At 37.1% G+C, this 23,636-nt stretch overlaps 1 long non-coding RNA gene and 1 pseudogene across 1 annotated transcript; one reads left to right on the top strand and one right to left on the bottom strand.

The window, feature by feature from the left end:
* Positions 1-2,251: 2,251 nt before the first annotated feature.
* On the bottom strand, positions 2,252-2,899 carry LOC103564596 (peroxiredoxin-6 pseudogene; annotated as a pseudogene).
* An 8,892-nt stretch (positions 2,900-11,791) lies between these two features.
* LOC139073714 (uncharacterized) lies at positions 11,792-22,643 on the top strand. The gene is made up of 3 exons (XR_011522696.1): positions 11,792-11,870; positions 18,847-18,983; positions 21,736-22,643. It is a non-coding gene; the product is annotated as an uncharacterized lncRNA (long non-coding RNA).
* The last annotated feature ends 993 nt before the right edge of the window (positions 22,644-23,636 follow it).

The following is a 23,636-nucleotide window of genomic DNA, read 5'->3' as shown; positions in this document are numbered from 1 at the left end:
AAACTCATCAAAGGGATGATACTAACTGCTTCATGGTTCTTCCTCCTGACTGACTTGTGAATTCCATCAGGAAGCTTGCCCACAAGCCACTGGGGATGCCTTGCCTCTGGGCCCTCACAACTGGCCCAGTAAAGCTGTCCTTCAGAAATGAAGGAAAGTTGAAAATTTTCCCAGACAAACTAAAGTTCAGAGTTCATTGCCACTAGACCAGCCTTACAAAAAAATCCTAAAGACATGTCTTCAAGCTGAAATGTAAGGTCACTAATTAGCAACATGGAAACATATGAAAATATAAAACTCACTGGTAAAGATAAATATACAATCAAATTCAGAATACTCTAATACTGTACTGGTGGTGTGTAAATTGCTTAATTCTAGTATAAAAGTTAAAAGACAAAGTTTTAGGGGCTGGCCCCGTGGCCGAGCGGTTAAGTTTGCGCGCTCCGCTGCAGGCGGCCCAGTGTTTTGTTCGTTCGAATCCTGGGCGCGGACATGACACTGCTCATCAAACCACGCTGAGGCGGCGTCCCACATGCCACAACTAGAAGGACCCACAACAAAGAATATACAACTGTGTACCTGGGGGCTTTGGGGAGAAAAAGGAAAAAATAAAATCTTTAAAAAAAAAAAAAAGACAAAGTTTTAAAAATTAGTATAGCTACAATAATTTGCTAATGGACACAGTATAAAAAGATGTAAATTGTGACATCGAAAACATAAAATGGGAGGAGGAAATAAAGGGTATAGTTTTTCTAAGTGATTGAAGTTAAGTTGTTATCAGCTTAAAAGAGACTGTTATAACTGCAATATGTTTTATGTAAGTTTCATGGGAACTACAAAGCAAAAATCTATAGTAGAATCAGAAAAAATGAAAAGAAAGGAATCGGAGCTGGCCCGGTGGCGCAGTGGTTAAGTTAGCACTTTCCACTTCTCCGTGGCCTGGGGTTCACCAGTTCGGATCCCGGGTGCAGACATGGCACTGCTTGGCACGCCATGCTGTGGTAGGCATCCCACATATAAAAAAGTAGAGGAAGATGGGCACAATGTTAGCTCAGGGCTAATCTTCCTCAAAAAAAACAAAAAAGAAAAGAAAAGAAAGGAATCAAAGCATACCGCTACAGAAAATCATCAAATCTCAAAGAAAGCAAGCAAGAGAGGAAGAAAAGAACAAGGGAATTACAAAACATCCAAAAAAATATTAACAAGATGGGAATAGTAAATTCCTCCTTGTCAATAATGACTTTAAGTGTAAATGGATTAAATTTTCCAATCAAAAGACATAGAGTGGCTGAATGCGTTAAAGAAAAAAAAAAAGATCCAACTATATAATGCCTACAAAAGACTCACTTCACCTTTAAGGACACACATGGGGTGAAAGTAAAGAGATGGAAAAAGACATCATGCAAATGGGAACCAAAAGAGAGCAGGGGTAGCTATACTTGCACTAGAAAAAATAGACTTTAAATAAAAAACTCTAATTAGAGATGAAAGTTATTATATAATGATAAAAGGGTCAATTCGTGAATAGGATATAACAATTGCAAATATATATGCACCCTTATTGGATCACCTAACTATATTAAGCAAATTTTAATAGATCTGAGGGCAGATTTAGACAGCAATGAAATAATGGTTGGGGACTTTAATACCCTACAATGCATTAATCATCCAGACAGAAAATCAATAAGGAAATATAGGACTTGAACTACACTTTCAACCAAATGGACCTAACAGACATATACAGAACATTCCATCCAACAGCAACAGAATATACGCTTTCTTCTCAAGCACACATGGAAATTTTCTGAGACAGGTCATATATTAGGCCACAATACATCTTAACAAATTTAAGAAGACTGAAATCATACCAAGCATTTTTTCTAACTACAATGGCATGAAACTAGAGATCAATAACAGGAAGAAGGCTGGAAGTTTTACAAATAGCTGAAAGTTAAACAATGTACTCCTAAACAACCAATAGGTCAAAGGAGAAATCAAAAGGGAAAACAAAAAATATCTTGATATTACAAAAATGGAAATACAACCTACCAAACTGCAGCAAAAGCAATTCTTTTTTTTTTTTCAGTGCTATTTTTATTTAATAATCCAGAATATAGCAACCTAAAGACCTTGGCTATGATTACACCAGGATGTTTTTATAGAATTACTGCAGAAAAACATAACTGGCAGCTGGCATCCTCTGGCTCACTGTGCTAAGTGAGCAGCTTCAGCACCAACTTTTTGGAGAGACTTAAGGCTTGGGAGGGTAGCAGAGGTATTTCTTGCCAGATAGGAGCTCTTTGGTGACGACTCCTTTAGGGGAAAGTTTGGAAGGGATGATTGGAAGGACCACCATGCTATCTCCATTCTTCCAATCAACCAGGGTGTCAAACCACTTTTTGGCTGTCAGCTGGAGAGAAATAGCTACTCCAAGAATCTCATCAAAGCATCTGCCAGTGGCGGCTGTGTAGAGGATAGATAACTTCAGTTTCTTATTAGGACCAAAAATAAACACCACACATGCTGTCACAGGCATGCCCTGTTCCTTTTCTCTACTGGATTCATCATACCTACACAATGGCCAGGTCCTAATCCTTTTCATCAATGATGGGAAAAAGTAACATTTCTGTGGGCTTCTTACCACTGTAAACATTGATATCCTGCTTCAGGCAAGACTGTGTATTGAAAGGGAAATCATCCCAACATTCCTCTTGGCAAATTTTGGTGCCAGCTTTGTGGCTTTGCCAAGCTCTATGGTACATACTGGAATAAAGTCCCAAGGGTGGGAGAAGAGAATGCTCCATGTGTCTCCCAGATAGTTGTGGAAATGGATGGGGCCAATGGTAGTATTGGCCTCAAAGTTGGAAGCCTCGTCCCCAACAAGGAGACCTCTTGACATAGCAGAAATGGTGACATGGGAAGATAAGAAGGCACAGCAACAGCAGCCAACAGCCAGCTGGCTCTGGAGATGGAGGTCAAAAGCAGTTCTAGGAGGATAGAAATGAATGCCTACATTAATAAAAAAGAAATATTCATATAAGCAAGCTAAATTTACACCTCAAGGAACTAGAAAAAGAAAAACAAACTAATCCCGAAGTTAGAAAAAGCAAGGAAATAATAAAGACTAGAGCAGAAGTAAATGAACTAGAGACTAGAAAAACAATAGTAAAGGTCAACAAAACTAAGAGTTGGGTTTTTGAAAAAATAAACAAGATTGACAAACCTTTAGCTAGCCTAGCTATGAAAAAAAGAAAGACTCAAGAAAAGATAAAATCAGAAATGAAAGAGACATTACAAATGACATCACAGAAATACAAAGATCATAATAGACTACTATGAATAATTATATGCCAACAACTTGGATAACCTAGAAGAAATGGATAATTTCCTAGAAGCATACAAGCTACCAAGACAGAATCATGAAGAAATAGAAAGTCTGAATAACTAATAAGGAGATTGAATTAGTAATCAAAAATCTCCCAACACAAAAAAAGCCAGGACCAGATGGCTTCACTAGAGAATTCTATCAAATATTTAAAGAAGAATTAATGCCAATACTTCTCAAACTCTTCCAAAAAATTAAAGAACAAGGAACACTTTCTCATTTTACAGGGCCAGCGTCACACTGATACCAAAGCCAGACAAGAACACTACCGGGAAAGAAAATTACAGACCAATATCCATGATGAACATAAATGAAGACTACTAACAAACTGAATTTAACAACACATTAACAGGATCATGCATGATGATCAAGTTGGATTTATCCATGGGATGCTAGGATGGTTCAACACACACAAACCAATAAATGTAGTATGATACATTAATGAGGATAAAAATTGTGTGATCATCTCAATAGATGCATAAAAAGCACTTGACAAAATTCAACACGTTTTCATGATAAAAACTCTCAACATATTATGTAAAGAAGGTACCTCAACATAATAAAGGCTACATATGACAAGCCTACAGCTAACATCATCTCAATAATGAAAAGCTAAAGGCTTTTCCTCTAACATCAGTAACAAGACAGTGCCTATTCTTTAATCACTGTATTCTGTTCACCATATTACTAGAAGTCCTAGTTAGGGCAATTTAGCAAAAAAAGGAAAGGCATCAAATCAGAAAGGAAGAAGTAAAAATGTCTCTATTTGTAGATGATGTGGTCTTACATAGAGAAAACCCTAAAGATTCCACCAAAAAAAATGTTAGAACTGATAACCAAATTCAGTAAAGTTTCAGGATACAAAATTGACGTATGAGAATCAATTGTGTCTCTATACACCAACAATAAGTTATCCCAAAAAAGATATCAACAAAACAATCCCATTTACAATAGCATCAAAAATTATACTTAAGAACAAATTTAACCAAGGAAATGAAAGGCTGTACATTGAAAACTATAAACAATGAAGAAAGAAATTGAGGAAGACACAAATAAATGGAAAGATATCCCATTTTCATGGACTGGAAGAATTAATATTTTCATGTCATCCATACCCAAAACTATTGACAGATTCAATGCAATCCCTGTCAAAATACCATTGACATTTTTCACAAAAATAGAAAAAACAATGCTAAAATTCATAAGGAACCAAAAGGGTCCTAAATAGCCAAATCAACCTCGAGAAAGAAGAACAAAACTGGAGGCATGACACTTCCTTACTTCACATTATACTACAACCTGTAGTAGTCAAAACAGTATCATATTGCCATAAAAAACAGACACGTGGACCAATGGAACCGAATAGAGAGCCCAGAAATAAACCCATACATATACGATCAACTAAACTTTGACAAGCGTACCAACAACACACAATGGGGAAAGGATAGCCTCTTCCATAAGTGGTATTAGGAAAACTGGTGTTAGGATATTCACAATGGACCACAGAAAAGAGGGGGAAGTCTGATTCTTTTCAAACACATTTTAGGTGCATGGATTAATACATGCTGAACACCAACTTTGAGAAACTACAAAGACCTTTACCTTCTTTTATATTTTTCCAAATATTGATCATTCTTCATTTCCTACATTTAGCGAAAGTATGGGATGAGTAGAAGTCTGCAAGCCAAGTGATCTTACAAGGTTAAGATAAAATGAAAAATAAACCCCTGAGTGTTGGAACATCGTTGAAGAGTGCACAAGAGGCATTAATAGTGTTGGCGTCTAGAATTCAGGGAATGCTATGATCTGAAGATCCTTAGGGAGCTATAATTGTGTTTGATGTGCCCTAGTAAAATTGTGAGAAAGGCAAATTTAGGCAATAATAAAAGCTAAGATTTGTTGAGTACTTTCTATGTATCAGGCACGTTCTAACTAGTTTTACTTTATTTAATGTTCACAATCCCATCCTGAAGGAAGTACTATCATTATTATTGTTTTACAGGTGAGAGAAATAAGGCACAGAAAGGTAAATTGTCTAACATCACACAGGTAGTAATGGTGGAGTACTCACATACCTGCAGACTGATACAAGAGGTCATGCATTTAATCTCTATACAAAGAGTCATCTAATCATGGCGGGCTTGAGTTCATTCAAAAATAAACTGGAACTCAGAAATAAATCTTCACGTATATAGTCAATTGATCTTTGTTGAGGGTATCAAGAGTACACAATAGGGGAAAGACAGTCTCTCCAACAAATGATGTTGGGAAAACTGGATATCTACGTGGAAATGAATGAATGTAATGAATGAATTCCACCACTCACAAAAATTAATTCAAAATGAATTAAAGACTTAAATGTAAGACTGGAAACCATAAAACTCCTAGAAGAAAACAGGGAAAAAGCTCCTTGACATTAGTCTTGGCAATGATTTTTTGAAGATGACACCAAAAGCATAGGGAACAAAACCAAAAATGAACAAGTGGAACTACATCAAACAAAAGCTTTTGCAAAGAAAAGGAAATAACCAACAAAATGAAAGGGGAACCTATGGAATGGGAGAAAATATTTGCAAACAGTATATTGGATGAGGGGTTAATATTCAAAATATATAAGGAACTCATACAACACAATAGCAAAAAAACAAATAATTTGATTAAACAATTGGCAAAGGACCTCAATAGACATTTTACCAAAGAAGACGTACAAATGGGCAATGTTTAGATAAAAAAGGTGCTCAACATCACTAATCATCAGAGAAATATAAATCAAAGCCACAATGAGATATCACCTCACACCTGTGAGGATAGTTTTTATCAAAAAAAACCAAGAGATAACAAGGCTGGTGAGGATGTGGAGGAAAGGGACCCCTAATACGCTGCTGTTGGAAATATAAACTCCTGGTGGAAAAACTATAGAAAACTGGAGATTCCTCAGAAAATTAAGAATAGAACTACCATATGATCCAGCAATTCCATTTCTGGGTATTTATCCAAAGAACACAAAATAAAAAATTTGAAGAGACATATGCACCGCTATGTTCATTGCAGCATTATTTACAATAGCCAAGATATGGTAACAACCTAAGTGTCCACCAATAGATGAATGGATAAAGAAGATGTGGTAAATATATATAAAGGAATATTACTCGGCTATAAAAACGAAGCAAATCCTGCCATTTATGGCAACATAGGTGAACTTGGAGGGCATTATGCTAAGTGAACTAAGTCAGACAGAGAAAGACAAATACTATGTGGTATCACTTACACGTGGAATCCAAAAAAAAGTTAAACTCAGACACGGGAATAGAATGGTGATTGCCAGGGGCTGAGGGTGAGGGAAATGGGGAGATGTTGATCCTAGGGCACAAGCTTTCTGTTATAAGATGAATAAGTTGTGAGGATCGAATGTACAGCATGGTGACTATAGTTCCTAATACCATAGTATATACTTGAAATTTGCTAAGTGAGTAGAGTTTGCATATTATCGCCACGACAAAAAAAGTCACTGTGATGTGATGGAGGTGGCAGTGATTTCACAGTGTGTGCGTGTGTCGAGTCATCGTGTTGTACGCATTGAATACGTACAGTTTTATTTCTCAATTATACTTCATATAAAGGCGTTGGGGAGGCAGTACAGAACATTGCTGAAAGGAGTTAAGAAGACCTAACTAGATGGATAGACATCCCTTGTTCATGGATTGCAGGACTTAACATTAAGACAGCAATATTCCACAAATTGATCTAGAGTCAAGACAATCCCTATTAAACTCTCAGTTGAGATTTTTACAGAAATTGACAATCTGATCCTAAAATTTGTAAAGAAAGGTGAGGAATGTGGAATAGTCAAAAGGATCTTGGAAAAGAAGAACAAAGTTGGAGGACTCCCGCACTTGCTGTCTCCAAAACATATTACTCAGCTGCAGTAATCGAGAGAATGTGGTGCTGGTGGAAGGATAGACTTAGAGATCAATGGAATGGAACTGAGAGTTTGGATATAAACCCTCACCTTTATGTTCGGTTGGTTTTGGAAAAGAGTGCCAAGACCATTCAATAGGAAAGAATTGTCTTTCCACAAATGGTACTGGGACAACTGGATATCCACATACAAAAGAAATTAAGTTGGACTCCTTCCTTACGCACATACAAAAAATTTAACTTCAAATAGATCATAGACATAAATGTAGATCTAAAACTGCAAAACTCTTAGAAAAAACAAAGGAGTAAATCTTCATGATCTTGGGTTAGGAAAAGCCCTTTTAGAAATGGCACCAAAAGCACAAACAATAGCAAAAAGTGTATCAATTGAATTTCATGAAAACTAAAAACTTTTATCCTTCAAAGGACACCATCAAGAAAGTGAAAAGGCAACCCACTGAATGGGAGAAAACACTTATAAATCATATACCTGATAACCAATTTGTATCTAGAATATCTGAGAAACTTTTATAACTCAATAATAAAAAGAATCAATTTTAAAAGTGGGCAAAGGATCTGAATAGACATTTCTCCAAAGAAGATATACAAATATCAATAAGCCCATGAAAAGATGCTCAATATCATTACCTATTAGGAAAATGCAATCAAAATCGCAATGAGATAACGCTTCACCTCCACTGGGGTGGCTATCATCAAAAAGACAAGTAATAACAAGTGTCGGTGAGGAGGTGGAGAAATTGGAGTTCTCATACATTGCTGATGAGAATGTTAAATGGTGCAGCTGCTTAGGAAAACAGTTTGGTAACCCCTCAAAGTGTTAAACATAAGGTCATGATATGACTCATTAATTGCACCCCTAGGTATTTATCCAAGAAAAGTGAAAATATATTCACTCAAAACTTGTAAATAAGTGTTCATAGCAGCATTCTTCATACTAGACAAAAGTGTTTCCATGTTTTAGATAGTGTTTGGACATTGTTCCCCAGTATCCATCAACTGATGAGTGGATAAAAAAATATGATATATTTATACAGTGGTATATTATTTGGAAATAAAAGGAATTAAGTACTAATACTTGCTATAACATGAGTGAATCTTGAAAACATTATGCTCTGTGAAAAAAGACAGTCAAAAAGGGCCACATATTGTATGATTCCATTTATATGAAAAATCAAGAATGGGAAGACCTATAGAAACCGAAAGTAGGTTAGTGGTTACCTAGGGCTGGAATAAGTAGTGGAGGAAACGAGAAGTGTTTGCTAATGGATACAGATTTCTTTTGAGGCTGATGAAAATGTTCTAAAACTGATTATGGTGATGGCTACATAACTGTGAATATACTAAAAAACCATTAATTGTATATTTTAAATGGATGAGTTATATGGTATGTGCATTATGTCTCAAGAAAACTTAAAAATAATAAAAATTTTTGAATTAAAAACATTATTGTAAAAGTAAGTTAAACATATTAACATAATTTATTAAGCATAATAATGACCATAATTAAGAGAATCCTGGGAGAGCTGTTTGGAAGTGTTGAACTTTGTCTGACAGATTAAAGTACTTGATATAAATATGGGCTGATATGGGACAGAAGACATTTCGTACAGAGACTGGAAATGCACGTATAAAACCCAGTACTTCCAGTCCCTCCTTTTTCTAACTCATCTTCCATACTGTCACTCGAGAGATCTTTCTAAAGACAAAATTCTGAGCAGTTCACTCTCTGCTCAGAGCCCTAATGGTGCCTCCATCGCCTCAGAATAAGATCCAGACCCATTAGTGGTGCATTCATAGCCTCTCCCACCACTTGCCTCAAACCCCTCCTTGCATCCCGTGCTCCTACAATACCAAAGTTCGTGGTGCCCTAAACATATCGTTTTCTTTCTTCCTGTCTCCCTCCATCCCTCCCCCCTTTCCTTATTTCTCTCTCTCACTCTTTTTAACTTTCTTTTTGCTTTCTTCTGAACACTCAACGCTCTGCTCAGAGAACTTTACACACACATAGTTTCTTCGTCTACCTGGTAAACTCAGATTCATTCTCTAGTAGTCAGTTTACCATCACCCTTTCTTTGGAACATTTTGGCCTCAGACAGCATGTGCTGCTCCATCCTCTACGCTACCCATGACAGTCATGAGATGCACACTTATGTTACTGAACTTACCTCATGTATGATAATTATTTGTTTGCTTGGTTGATTTCTACAGCAGACTATAGTCCTTTCTTCCCTGTGTCCTCAGAGCCAAGGAAAGCACCTACTGAAGGACTACATGGATAGATGGATGGATAAATCACAAACTAATTACAAAGTCTCAATCATCTACTTTAGACTTAGTACAATTTGAAATATCTAAATCCTCAATCTGATGCCTTCCTAGCTAATAGAATTTTAGGATAACTTTTGAACTTTTCAGAAAAAAAGTTTAGAAATTATATTACAGCACTCTTAATGGAAACTGATCTTTCCCTTTCTCTCCTAAAGAAACAAAAAAGTCACTCTGTGTGAAGACAAAAGAGTTAGAAAAATAATAAAACACTTTTCATGACGTAGATTCAAGATTAGGATATTCACTGCATCAGACAATGGAATTTAGCTTGCTACTTCAGCAACGTGGTGTTATGAGAAATTTTGAAATTGAAACAAAGCTTAACAGAACTCTCATAAAGAAAATATATGTATAAATACTAATTTAGAGGTTGTGACTGAAATACGTTTTTAAAGAGTTGTCTAATATATATTCTATATGACCAATGTAACAGATTTTACAGTAAGCAATTCATTACAATTTCTTTTGGTCTTTGGGCAAAATGAAAAAATGTATTACCTAATATGAAAAGTACAGAGTTCCTAGTTATTCAAGCATGAAATATTATTTACTATAATTCTCAAATCTTTGCTGAATTTGATTTTCTCCTAAAATATGAGTTATAAATTTTTTCACGTGTATGATCTCATTATAAATTGATTTCTGGTTAAGAAAAAAAGGCACCCAACACATAAGTTTCCCTTTTATGATAAAATCTTTATTAAGAAAGTATTTTCATGCTCAAGAAAATTGCAACAATATATTGTCAATACAAATATTGCACAATTTTTGTTTTCAGTGTTTGCTTTTGTACTCCTAAAATTTCACAGCTTAAAAACAGACCACAAGATATTAGATTTTTTAACAATTAAGAATTAGAGAAGTATTCCACTTTGTCTCTTGAGGGCGCATTTAGAGCCCAGTGTAGTCATCACTGAATCAAAGGCCCATCTCAGATCTGGTTGTCTTTTCTGAGCCCAAGTCTGCTTATTACTAAACTTTAACTAGTGGGCTTGCAAGTGGACCATGTTTAAAAAAATTTCCAGGGCATGGAATTTGGACTAGGCTTAGCTGTTATCACAAGAAATGTTAAATTGCTTGGCACAGAAATACTTTTCCTATCTTAGAAAATTTTCGTAGCCCTTGGTATTTTTCTTATGGATCTTATGTCTTTCCACCTTACTTTATGGTTACTTATATGCCATACTCACTCCTTGTACTGTACTATATGGAAGGGACTGTGGTTTACCCGTCTTTTTATAACCCATAACACTTCTTACAGGGGTTTAGCATATAGCAGTTACCTAATCAATGTCATTTGAATGTCAAATTGTTTAATTAATTTGTCTTAACTTCTAGTGTAGAATTGCGATGATGCCAAAGATATGTTTAAAGAAAATTTTGGCTTCACCATGATTATAACTACCAATGGTACAGTAATTAAACTTACTCTATAGTTCAACTTATATGCAGATATTGTTTTATTTCTCCCTCTAGTTCATTTGCTTGATTAGGCAGCTGCTCACTGAAATATTTCCTGTAAGAGGGCTCCTTGATGTTTCAGCAGCCTCTAGAGTATTCTGACACTTGTCCTTGGAGAATATGCAGGTGTGCTGCTGGCAGAAACCCACAATTTTGCTTGGAAGCATAAAGGTTGCCAGGGACCTTGCAATACCTGGTGTGTCTTCCTGGGACTGAAGCATCCTTTGTCAGAACATACATCTCAGCAGCCTGAGGAAACTGGCACTTGGGTAATCCACTCTAGGGAGCTGTGCTGATCATAAATCAGAGATTCAGGCTCACAAGGGATACACAAGATGACCTTCAAAATGTGAAAAAAAGATAATAGGACTTCCATTTACGTATGTTGTCTAAAAATTTGAATTAAATTGTATTTTATTATTAATGTTTAATATACAGATTGCCAAAAAAAAATGGTACTCAATATATTCTAAGGAAAGAAGGGGAGAGGTAGGTGCTGGCCCCCTCACATTTTTTGCTTCAGTTTGTCAGAATTTACTCATCCTGACCTTAATCCTAACCATTACCAGATATAGCAGATAGAGTGAATACCCTGCCCCATACTTGGTGGGCCCACATGAGTTCAACTTAGTTGCCATAAGCAGTGTGCAGCATCCTAAGAGCTTCCAACCTCTAACACCAGCATCTCTCTTCTCTACCTGGTTCTCCAGCACCATGGGAGTTCGCTCTGCCAGACAGACGCAATCCAGAAGTGAAGGTGAGTTAAAGCCACCGGGGACAAGCATTAATCAATGGGGAATGAAAGTTGGTGGATAAATGCCCCAGTCACCCCACCATCCAGGAAAAGATGATTCTGAGGTATGTCACTGCTGGGATTGAGTACACAGAAGCAATGTGCTCATTATCACCCTCTGTCTCTCACTGTGCCTACTCCCTCCCTTGTGCTTCTGAGGATCACCTCCTGAGAAGACAACCTGCACTCGGTCCCTCCCTTAGGGGCTGCTATTGAGAGAACCCAGGATGGAAGGGGAAGTGGATTTATGTAGTATGTCATCTAGTCGACTAAACTAAATGCTCACATAATGGATACATGTTTTAGAAAGATTTCTGCAAAGAAACTTCATAATGAAGATAATACTGATATGTAAGAGCTAGTGAACAAGAAACTCACATTGTTGACACTTCTCTGAATCCAAAAAAGAGCTCTTTGTCAGCCAAATTGCAAGATAAAAGTAATGGGAATCTAAGCAGATCTAACGAGAAGTGGACAAAAAATCAAAATTGTCTGGGACTATTTTCAATAGGCATTTATATCCATTGTAGTGACAAACTTCACCCTACCTGTATATTGTGCCTTGAAATCCTAGTTAATGCTAATATGATACATCACAATGAACAATACATTTAACTATATTGTTTATTTAATCTTTATTTTATTATTTTTCTATTTTTTTGTCTCATAATACTTCAAATACTACTAAAGTGGTACATGTACAATTTTATACATTTGCAAGTAATTTATAAATTTGTCCCTGCAGCACTTTCCTAAATGGGGGTACTTGCTCAGTTTTCTTTACTAATAAAAGTTCATGATCAAAAAACTTTCAAGACGACTATGTAAAGGATACTAGACTTTGTATGTGTAACTATCAGTGGTCCCCATGTTGAAGTCTAATTTTACAGATGAGAAAAGTAAGCTCAAGAAAGTTTAAGTAGCTTTTCCAGGATCACATGTCTGATTGATGGTAGAACCAAATTATAATGCAGGTCTTCTGATACTTAGTTCAAAAATCTTTCCACTCAGCCACAGAACGTGAGACCTCTGAAGTGACTTTATCTTGGTTTGGAAGGCACACTTGCCTCTGGCACAGATTCTTTTTTTTCTGTCTGCTCTCTGCCCCTCTCTCCCCAACGATCCACCTTGGCTCCCAGTATCTTTGTATTCTTGACCCATTTATATTTATTGACATTAATCCATTCCTCCATGTGGACCTCTCTTTTACCTTCTTTTACTGGGTCTAGGCCATCTGGTTACCTTGTCTTAAATGGCAGCTCCATGCTATGTTTTGTACTGCCTTATAGCCTTGTCTTTTCAACTCAATGCTACCCATGGTCCAACATGACAAGGTAATACGCACCAAGAGATCCAGATCCTGCTTCTGGGGTCTAATTTTGCTTTGAGTTGTAGGAGCCATGCATGCTGGTTGTTTTCATCTCACATGTTGTTGGTCCAGTGAACCCTACTTTAATCTCCAGTTTCCCTTGAAACTCTGAACTAATTTTGGTTCTGAATTCCTCTAGGATTAGAGGAGGGGTTGGAGGAAGCTGAGAATATAATTTAGTTCCAGATCTACATCTATAAGTTTTTGAATTTAGTAACTATTATATTTTCATAGCTAAAATAATTAGGACCCCAGTGTAACACATAGAAGCAGACCACAAGGAAGTGTAAGGAATTACAATGGTTAAGAACATGGATTTAAAGCCAAAGTGTGATCTAGTTATTAATAGCTCTGCCATTTACTAGCTGTGTAAACTTGGGCAAGTCAGTTTACTTTTCTGTGCCTGTCTCCCCATCTATAAAATGGGAAGAATAATTGTACCTACTTCAGAAAAAAACCCGTGAATATTAAGTAATATAATATAGGTAAACCATTTAGAATAATGTCTTATGAATAGTAAGTGTTATATAAATATGGACAGTAGCATAATCTTCATGAAGTTTAAATCTTGGGTAGAAATTAATCTATTCACTTAACAAATGCCAGATGATGTATTTCTGTATACAAAATCGTGCTGGATATGTAGGCAATATGATAAAGTACAATACACAATACTTGACCTCAAAAGGGATGAGATAGGATGAAACTCTGAGTTAAAGCAGCAGAAGTGGTAATGGAGAGGAATGGACAATTTTTTAAAGTTAAAAGTTAGAATACGCAGGATATAGTGACCAATTAAATGTGGGAGTGAAAGAAACAGCGATGTGAAAAAAGGCTTTTTCCCCCATCCTTCAGCTTGTACGTTTACATAAACTATGTTTTGGAATAAGAGAGGAAATGCAGAGGGAGGAACAGGCTTTGAATGGAAGATAATGAGGTTGATTTGGACAGTTCTAGTTTGTGGTGCCTATAAGTAGAAATGAACCTGGAGCTCAGGAAAGGGAACACTGGAATTCTAGTTGAGATGATTGTTGAGGACATGGAAATCATTGAGCTCACCAAGGGAAAACATTTAAAGGAAGAAGAAAATTCAAATTAGCCCAACATTTAAGAGAGAACGGGAGAAGGATAAATCATCAAATTCGGAAAGAACAGTTAGAAATGTAGAAGCACCAGCAGAGTGTAATATCATGGAAATAAAAGATGAAGAAAAATCCAAAGGTCCAAAAATGGCAACTGCTGTGGGGAGATTGAATAGGATGATGATGGAAAATAAACCCTTGAAAACGATGGTTAGGCAATAATTGGTCACAGTGGATTGGTAGAGATAGTACACACTGTGGGTAACAGCAATGATTTAGATGGCACCCACAAGAGGAAATTGGAGTTTCTATGCTGCCACCCACTCGCTGATCTGCTGAGCAACATACTAACACTCTCCAAGCCTCAGTGTTCTCATCTGTATAAACAGAGCTACTAATGATGCCTACCTCATTGGATTCTTGGAAGATTTAAATGAGATAATACATGTAAGCTGCACAGTGCCTGGCACACATTATTCACTCAACAAATATTAGCTATAATTATTAATAATGATATTATTGTAAACCACTTAAGGAGAAAATGGGGGGTTAGGACATAGAGGCTTCACAAAAAGTCTACAAGAAAGAGAAGGGGAGACACGAAGCATTCACTCGAGTAGGAAGCAGTGTCCAAGAAGGGATTTTTAAATTCTAGGATGGAGAGAGGCTTAAGCATGTTTTTAGGCAGAAGGGAAAGAGATAGTAATTGAATAAAAATACTGTTAAAAGGAGAGTTCTTTATTTAGAGAAAATATTCTCAAAATGGATAAATTTCACAAGGAGATAATATGACAAGTTCAATAAATCAATAACGAAGAGCAATATTTGTGTTGAAACATCTATGGGTGAATCTAATTTATGAAACCACCTACAATTTGTTGGCTGTTCACAAGCAAAGTAAATGTTTCCTCCATGGAGTGCTTTCAACTTGCATTCTTTACGGATTCTGAAATGAATATGAATTCTTGAAAGAGGTGGCTAAGAATCCAGGCAGGTTTACCTTGATGGGACATCACCTTTTTCCAGCAGTTTTTCTAGTCATATGAGAAGTGGAAAGAACTGAGAGAAAGAGAGAGAGACAGAGAGAGGAAGAGGGAGAGAACGCGAGAGAGGAGTGCGTCAGCAAACCATGCAGTCAATCCCCCAAGCAGCTCCCAGGCTGTAGGGATTAACTTCAGTAGGTAGGACACATTGAAGAATATTGACTGCTTTGTTAGCCATAAATATTCAGCAAAAAAGTCAAACAGCGTCTTCCAAAATCAAAGGAGATCAGTGGGCCCACAATGGTCACAGAAATGGGAAAACAGAGGAGAATACAGGATTCATCTCAAGTTCGTTCTCAAGTAAGCAGCTTGGTTTAAAAAACAGGCACTTCCAACATTATGTGTTAAAGAAGTGTGATGAACCATTTTGAGTGTCAGGTACCATTTTGAGCTTTGCCAGAATTATCCTTATTCTTGTCATGCTGAAAAACCTAACAGCCACTTCACAATTTTGCCTAGAGTTGACCTTGCGGGCAAGTGAAGGAGATCCTTTTAGCTCAATTCTCTAGACCTCTCCAATCGCAGTACTCCCTCTCTCCAAAGGAGCTCTGGTCTGCTGGTCAGTGGGAAGAGTGATGGGAGAAATGAACCTCGCCACACCTCTCTCAGGGTGGCAGAAGCAGCACACAGCTCACTTCAGTGAAAGCTTCTCTGTTGAATTCTCACTTTCTTCTTGGCCAACTATTGTTAGCAGGAAAAGAATCTAATAGAGCAATTCATGCTGAGTTGCTGATGACTGATAATAGTTTATTATGATATCCCTTCAGGCTATTTACATTTGAGCAAGAGAAAGCATTGACTCTGAAGGTAGGAATTTTAAGTGCCTTGGCATGCTCTAGGGGAGATGTGTGAAGACTTAGGATTCTTCCTATCACTTTACCAATTATAACACATAAACAACAGCCTACTCTTAACTCTGACAATTCTTGGCAAGTGACAAGGCTGAGGATACTAAGAACGATAACCATGTAACCAGGGTTCCAAACCTTTCTAGAAAGAAAAGTCTTCATGACCTAGGAAAACAAGGTGAAATTACCTCCTTCCTTTCTGTAGCTCTCATCACAGATTAGCTGTGATGATTAAATGTATCTTGCACTAAGTTTTTCCAATTTGTTGGTTAAAAAATGTATCCCCACTGTTATTCTAATTGGAGAAAAGAAGAATGAGGAAGAATGTGGCTCATAGAAACTGTACTTTATAAAAGTAAATCCTCAGGCCACCTTCAGGAAATAAAGAATTTTCATTGATGAAAAACTTAGCATACAAAAGCACTGAAGATATATTTATGGTCAGGTACTAAAATTTGTAAAAGCAAAAAAGACAGATACTAACTGTTGTGGGCAAATATAAAGGAGGAGACAGAAAGAATGCTACTAAATACATGAAAACAAACATGGAAAACATATGAAACCCAATGTCACTCTGTGTGTGCGTCTGTGGACAGAATGTAGATAAAGGGTATAATAAAGTTATCAAACTTTGCTTTAAGGCAAAGACAATAGAAAGCCCTGTCTTTATGTAGGGCAATTGATTTTACAAATGCTTTTTTCTTCATTTGATCCTTACAACTCCACTAAGAACTTAAGTATTAAAACACTAGAAACTCAAGTGCAGCAGAGATCCAGAGACAAGAAGGGAACCTTGTCTAAAAGGTCAAGCAGCAGGTGGACGGTAAGGGGGAGGGGTGAGAGAGGAGTCAGGACAAAGTTTTGCCATTTAGCATCATTATGGGCTTAAGCATCATTTAATTATACCCTCTGTTTGTGGAAAGTTAAGGTTACTCAAGTCACAATAATTTCTCACTTTTTCATGTACAAAACATCTTACTTCAATTTAAGTATTCACCACTCCTATGTATTGAGCCCAGGATAACATCACATGTGTGAAATGACACATATATAAGGTTATTTGTTCTGCATTGTTTTTAAGGGGAAATATTTGAAAAACAACTTAAATGTCTATCAATAGAGGACTGGGTGAATAAACTGCGGTTCAGCCGTATCACAGAATACTACGCAGCTGTCAAATAGAATGAAACAGCTCTCTACTGATATGGAAAGATCTCTGTATTAGCTTCCTAGGATTGCCGCAGAAAGTGCCACAAACCATGTGACTGAAAACAACAGAAATTTGTTGTATGACAGTTCTGGAGGCCAGAAGTCCAAAATCAAAGCGCTGGCATGGCCATGCTCCCTATGAAACTTGTAGTAGAGAATCGGCCCCAGCTTCTAGTGATTTGCTAGGAAGCCTGGGCAAATAAGGACACCAGGCACATTGGATTAAGGGCCCAACCTACTCTGGTATGCCCTCATCTTAACTAATTACATCTACAATGACTTTATGTCCAAGTAAGGTCATTTTCTGAGATACTAGGGTTTAGGACTTAAACATATCTGTTTCGGGGACACGGTTCAATCTATATCAATCTCCAAGATAAATTAGGGGAAAAAAGCAAGGTATAGAGCAGAGTATGTAACATGATACCTTTGTGAAAAAGAAATATGCACACACATATGACACAAATGTTTATAAATGCATTCAAGTACCTCCAGAAGGATTCATAAAATACTAGGGACTTCCAAGCAGGAGAATTGCATAGCTGGTGGAAACAATACACAAGAATCATACTTTTTAGTTATTACATTTTTGCACTTTTTGAATTCCGTGTTAATTAATTTTTTTAAATCTCCTTTCACAACTATTCTTCAGTTAGCTTGAATCTATTTAACATTCAATTCCCTCAAATGTTAGGAGAAGGTATTCAGATCTTTCTTTCTGAGCTGCTCTGGCAAAATTAATCCAAGACAGAATTCACTCAGCGTAATGCCAGTCCGAAATATTAAGGCGAGAGAGAAATCAGAACCAGGATGAAAGACTGGGCTCCGAAATTACACAATCAGAATCTAAAGCGAAGCAGATATATACTGCAGAAAGTGAGTTCAGATTGTCCAACAGGATTAAGAGGATTATCATTATCATGGATGTGAAGCAAAGTGGAGGTCACGGTCAGGAGTGGCCAGGCAAGCCCCACAGTTGCGGCTCCAAGTGCAGTATTTCCAACACCTGCCAGTCCTAAGAATCATCTTTTCTGCATACAGATTCCCAGGCCTCTCCCCTGGAGAGGCTGGGTCAGTCAGTTTGAGGCTCTAGCCATAAAATGCGAATGTTTAACACATGCAGAGAGAGAAAGTTTGGAAAACACTGAAGAGCAGAGAGAGGAAGAGAGCACGCAATGACTGTCCTTGGTGGTATCTCTTTCTCTACCTGACTGCTTAAAAGCACCCCGATCCTAAGACGTAAGCAAGATATTCAGTCCAGGACGCCTTGGAAGGCCTGTCTTATGCAGACCGTCCCACTGTTATCCTTTATTCATTTCTGCTTTTCCCTGTAATTCCAGTATAAAAAGGTCTCTCACACAGGTGTTTATTTCGCCCTGCATCATTTAGGTCCTGTGGGAAGACAGTTGGCCTGATATTCCAGAAAGTTTCAAGACAGAGCAATCCTGTGAGATTAAGACGTAGAATGGAATTGGTAATAGGAGAAATAAAACTACTTCTCAGGATGAAAACGAGGTATTTTACAGGTACAGAAGTAAAAAATATACTGTTGATAAAAAAAAATTCTGAACTGTAATTTGATGCAATTTGTTCTGTAAGGAATAAATAGTATGCTCTCTAAACAGGACTGGTAGTAAAATAAATTTGAGAAACACTGGTAATTATTCCCTTCTTAAAGATTCACGATGCATATTATCCTAGCTAAGGCTCTAAGAAGTCCTAGATGTGTTTAACTTTGTTGAGTTCAGAGTTTAAAAAGTATACTTGACTACAGATCATTTTTTAGATTTTATTTATTAAAGTATTCTTGCAAATCTGAGATTCCAGGGAGCACAGTTTGGGAAACGTTACTGTAAATACTTTCATATCTCATTTGCCAAGAGTTTAGAGAGTAGTTTTGGAAAGGAAATGTTTTCATAGAAATGAAGTCAGCTGAGTGGGTGAGATAGGACTATTTATGGGAGCATTTATTTATTTAACAAACATTTATTGAACACCGTCTAGAAGAATAAACTAGACAGTATTTTTTTCCATAAAACATAGAAACATAGGGATTTTTTTTTACAAACTTCTTTATTAACATGTAATATTTTGTAATTTTGTTTTAAAAAATTGTGGACATTTTCTGATATATTCTCCTTACAGAATATTCACAGTTTGATTAGCAAGAGAGCATACCAGTTTGTTGGGCCAATAAATGTTGATTTATTGGCTCAAAAAAGTACCAGGTTATGAGAACATTGATATATTTATTTTTCAAATTTATGGAACGACAAATGTTTAGTTTTATAATGAACTTATTTAAATTTCAATAAAATATTAGAGTTAATGACAAACATAAAAATATCTAAGGTAGAATGCGGCTTCCAGTGAAACATGGCAAATTGAGCCTGGGTTTTTTTTCTATACTCTCCTAACACCCGCCACACACAGTAACAAAGAAATAAACTCACTATGACAGAGGGAACAGGGTGGGTAATAACAGAGGCCAAGAGATACCCACAAGATTTTAGAAGATGGAAAGTAGACAAATGAAAGGTAAGGACTTAGCTCAGGAGAGAAAGCTGAGGCCTAACTGCCTCAATGAGAGATGCCCAACAGGAAGTGCACCAACAGGACTATAAACGCCATCGAGTTTCTGGATTGAAGACATTGGTTTTCCCAGAAGAATTAGGTGTGGGATGGGGCTAAAAACTAGAGAATTAACTGAAAGACTGTCAGCAGCAGCTGGACCTTCCAGATGCCCTCTTCAGCCCGTAGAGTCAGCACGTGCCCCAGCACCTGGTGGAAGGCAGGAAGAAGAGCCAGATCTACCAGGAAGCTAATGAGGCCCAGGCCTCAGCCTCCCCACTTGCACAGGTCCCTACCAAGGCTCTGTATTTAATTTTGCTTCATAATTTTCTATTTTTTGCCTAGAAGAGGGCCTCCCAAATTATACATGTTTTAAGCCCCCAAAAACCTAGATCCAAACTAGACAGGGTAGAGAGGTTGGATGAAGAGACACCATACCAAAAACAAGGGGACTGTGTGAGAGTCTGCATGAAAAGCAGTTCCCTTCCACCCCCGCCACAGCTCAGCTCCCAAAACACTGGTGGCCAGGCTTATGCTTCTGGGCAAGAGACTAGAAAACACTGAGCCGCTCAAAATCAAAGCTCTACAGAAACTGACATTTATGGGGACCCAACTGTCTCTTTAGGGGATCCCTCCCCGACCCAGTCTTCCTACAGCAAAGCTCACCAATTGACAAATCCTAGAGCTTAAAAGCTTCAATTTTAAGTACAAATAGACAGCCAAGAATCACTGGATAAGAACCACCAGAGAAAAGCCTCTAACATAATAGACAGAAAAAAAAGCAGAGAAAAACTTCAACAACAAAAACAAACTTTATAACGAATATCCTCAGTAATAAAAGAGAAAATATTGCCTCCATTTTAAAAAGTTTGTATGTATACATGTGTGTGTATATACACAAATATACATATAGGTGTGTGACTATGTATATATATACACACACAAATTCAAAAAATAAGACAAAAGTGTTGGATATTTAAAATATGATAGAAGATGGATTGAAATATAACTGAGGAAATTTGATTAATAACAAGGATTCTAGAAATAAAGTATGGGAAAAATGAAGAGGAGGAAATTATCAAAGAAATAGTATAAGCAGACATCTTAGCTGTGGAAATCTGAGTCTATTAAATTGTCCAGCACAATAAATAAATCATAACAGTAGTAGTAATAGCCAATGTTTACAGAGGGCTTGTTGTGTGCCCAACACTGTTCTGACCAGTTTTAAGTATTACTGCCATCCTCCCCCAGACCCTATGATTGTGGGCACTAGTATTATATTCATTTTACAGCCAGCAGAGGCTCAGAGAAGTTGAGCAAACTGTCCAAAGCTATAGAACTGATTAAATGATAGACCCAGAGGTCTGGCTCAAGAATCTGTGTTCCTAATTACCACACGTTCCTGCCTCTCCAGAAGAAAAAGATCTCATGAAAGCCCAATTATTTTGAAATTTTAGAACCCTAAGGCTTCCAGTGGGAAAAAATAGGTCATGTACCAAAGACTGAGAATGAGAATGGCATCAGAATTCTCAATAGCACTGCTGTAAAGCAGAAGGTGATGGAGCGATGCCTCCAAATTTCTAAGAAAAAATAATTTCCAACCTAGAATTCTATACCCTGGCTCTCCATCAAGGGTGAGAGTAGAATAAAAACATTTTCAATCATGAACAGTTGCAAAAATTTACTTCTTTTTCTCTGTTTCTCAAGAAACTATTGGAAGATGAAATCAAGAAAGAGGAAGATGTGGCATCCAGGAAAGGAGATCCACAAAAAGTGAGTCAAGGAAATCCTGGGAAGATGATAAAGCAGGATAACAGCTGTGCTGGAGGCTGGGAGAGCTCAGAGAAGACTGCAGCAAGAGTAAGAGGTCTCTGGAAGGAATGATGAAAGAGGAAGAAGAGGAGGAGAAGGAAGGAAAACTGAGAGATTAGCAGCACTGTTTGACCATATGGAGACAAGTTTTATAGTTCTAGCAGCACGTTTAAGAATGGGTTAGTTGTCAGTACGTGGAAAACTAAACAAATGCCAAAACAAGGCAATTTCAGAATCGGAGAAAATAATTAGTTGTACATGAAATGAAAGGTAATCATAGTACATTTACGCCTCAGTGTTGAGTAATATTTATCTAGCTGTACCAATGAAAACATCAGAAATTTTATTATAACTCTACTAAGTGAAAGGAGGAAGGGGACATGTACCCTTTCTTCTTTTCCTTTATCTTTTTCATATCATGGGTCACTTTCTGGAATTATTCACTTATTTGGCTACTTGTATATTTTTTACCTTTACACATCAGAATGTAAGTTCTTAAGTATGGGGACTTTATCTTGCCCACTGGTATATCCCCAGTTATTTCCAGGAAGGAAGAGGGCAGGGAATGTATAATGGGGCTAAATCCCCATCCTTTAGAGTAGAAAATCAACAGGCAATGTCAAATATTGAAAAATCTAGAAGTAACAGTATAAGCATATCATTTCAAATAATACCAATAGAAACTGCTACAATAGTTGAAAGTAATTTCTTCTGGGGAGCAGAAATTGGGAATGCAAAGGGATAAAGCAGGAGAGAGCTGTTTGGTTATAAGCCTTATAATATTTTCTGATTCTTAGTTTATTTTTTTTTTTTTTTTTTTTTTTTAAGATTTTATTTTTTCCTTTTTCTCCTCAAAGCCCCCCGGTACATAGTTGTGTATTCTTCGCTGTGGGTTCTTCTAGTTGTGGCATGTGGGATGCTCCCTCAGCGTGGTCTGATGAGCAGTGCCATGTCCGCGCCCAGGATTCGAACCAACGAAACACTGGGCCGCCTGCAGCGGAGCGCGCGAACTTAACCACTCGGCCACGGGGCCAGCCCCCTTATGTGTATTATTTTGACAAAAAAAGCATAAACTTTGAAAGGAGAAAAAATATAAATGGATACTATAAAATTATGTATAGCAAAATGGAGTTTCATTTTACATTTAAAACATTTTACAATAGTGTTTAGAATTACTAATTTCACAGCAATATATAGAATGAATTGAATGATGTAGGAGATTAAAGGAAAGAAAACCAGACAGGAGACTTTGAGGTGATTGAGATGGTAGGTGAAGAGGCCGGGAACCGGATCAGTATCCCTAAAATTGGAGTAGCGACATATTAGAAACTATTTTGGGAGTTTAAAAATTATTTTAAAAGATATCCAAGTATGACCACATATTCCAGAGCCATCATTCATAGTCATTCTCAAGTAATTTTTCAGAATTTTAGAAATCGGGAGTGCAATTCGATAACTTAAAATAAACACAAAAGAAATCAAAAGTTGGGGCCTCCCGAGTGGTGTAGCAGTTAGCTTCACACACTCTGCTGTTGCCTGTTCAGATCCTGGGTGCAGACCTACGCAGTGCTCATCAAGCCATACTGTGGCAGACGTCCCACATATGAAATAGAGGAAGATGGGCACAGATGTTAGCTCAGGGCCAATCTCCCTCTGCAAAAAGAGAAGGATTGGCTGTGGATGTTAGTTCAGGGAGAATCTTCCTTAACAAAAAAAGAAAGAAAGAAATCAAAGGTTACCCTCATTTGTAGCAATATTGCTTTCAGGACATTTTTGTAGTTCTAGTGTCCATGATG

The sequence above is a fragment of the Equus przewalskii genome, chromosome 9, assembly GCF_037783145.1.
Source record: "Equus przewalskii isolate Varuska chromosome 9, EquPr2, whole genome shotgun sequence".
Taxonomy (NCBI): Eukaryota; Metazoa; Chordata; class Mammalia; order Perissodactyla; family Equidae; genus Equus; species Equus przewalskii.
This window is presented reverse-complemented; position numbering and strand designations above follow the sequence as displayed.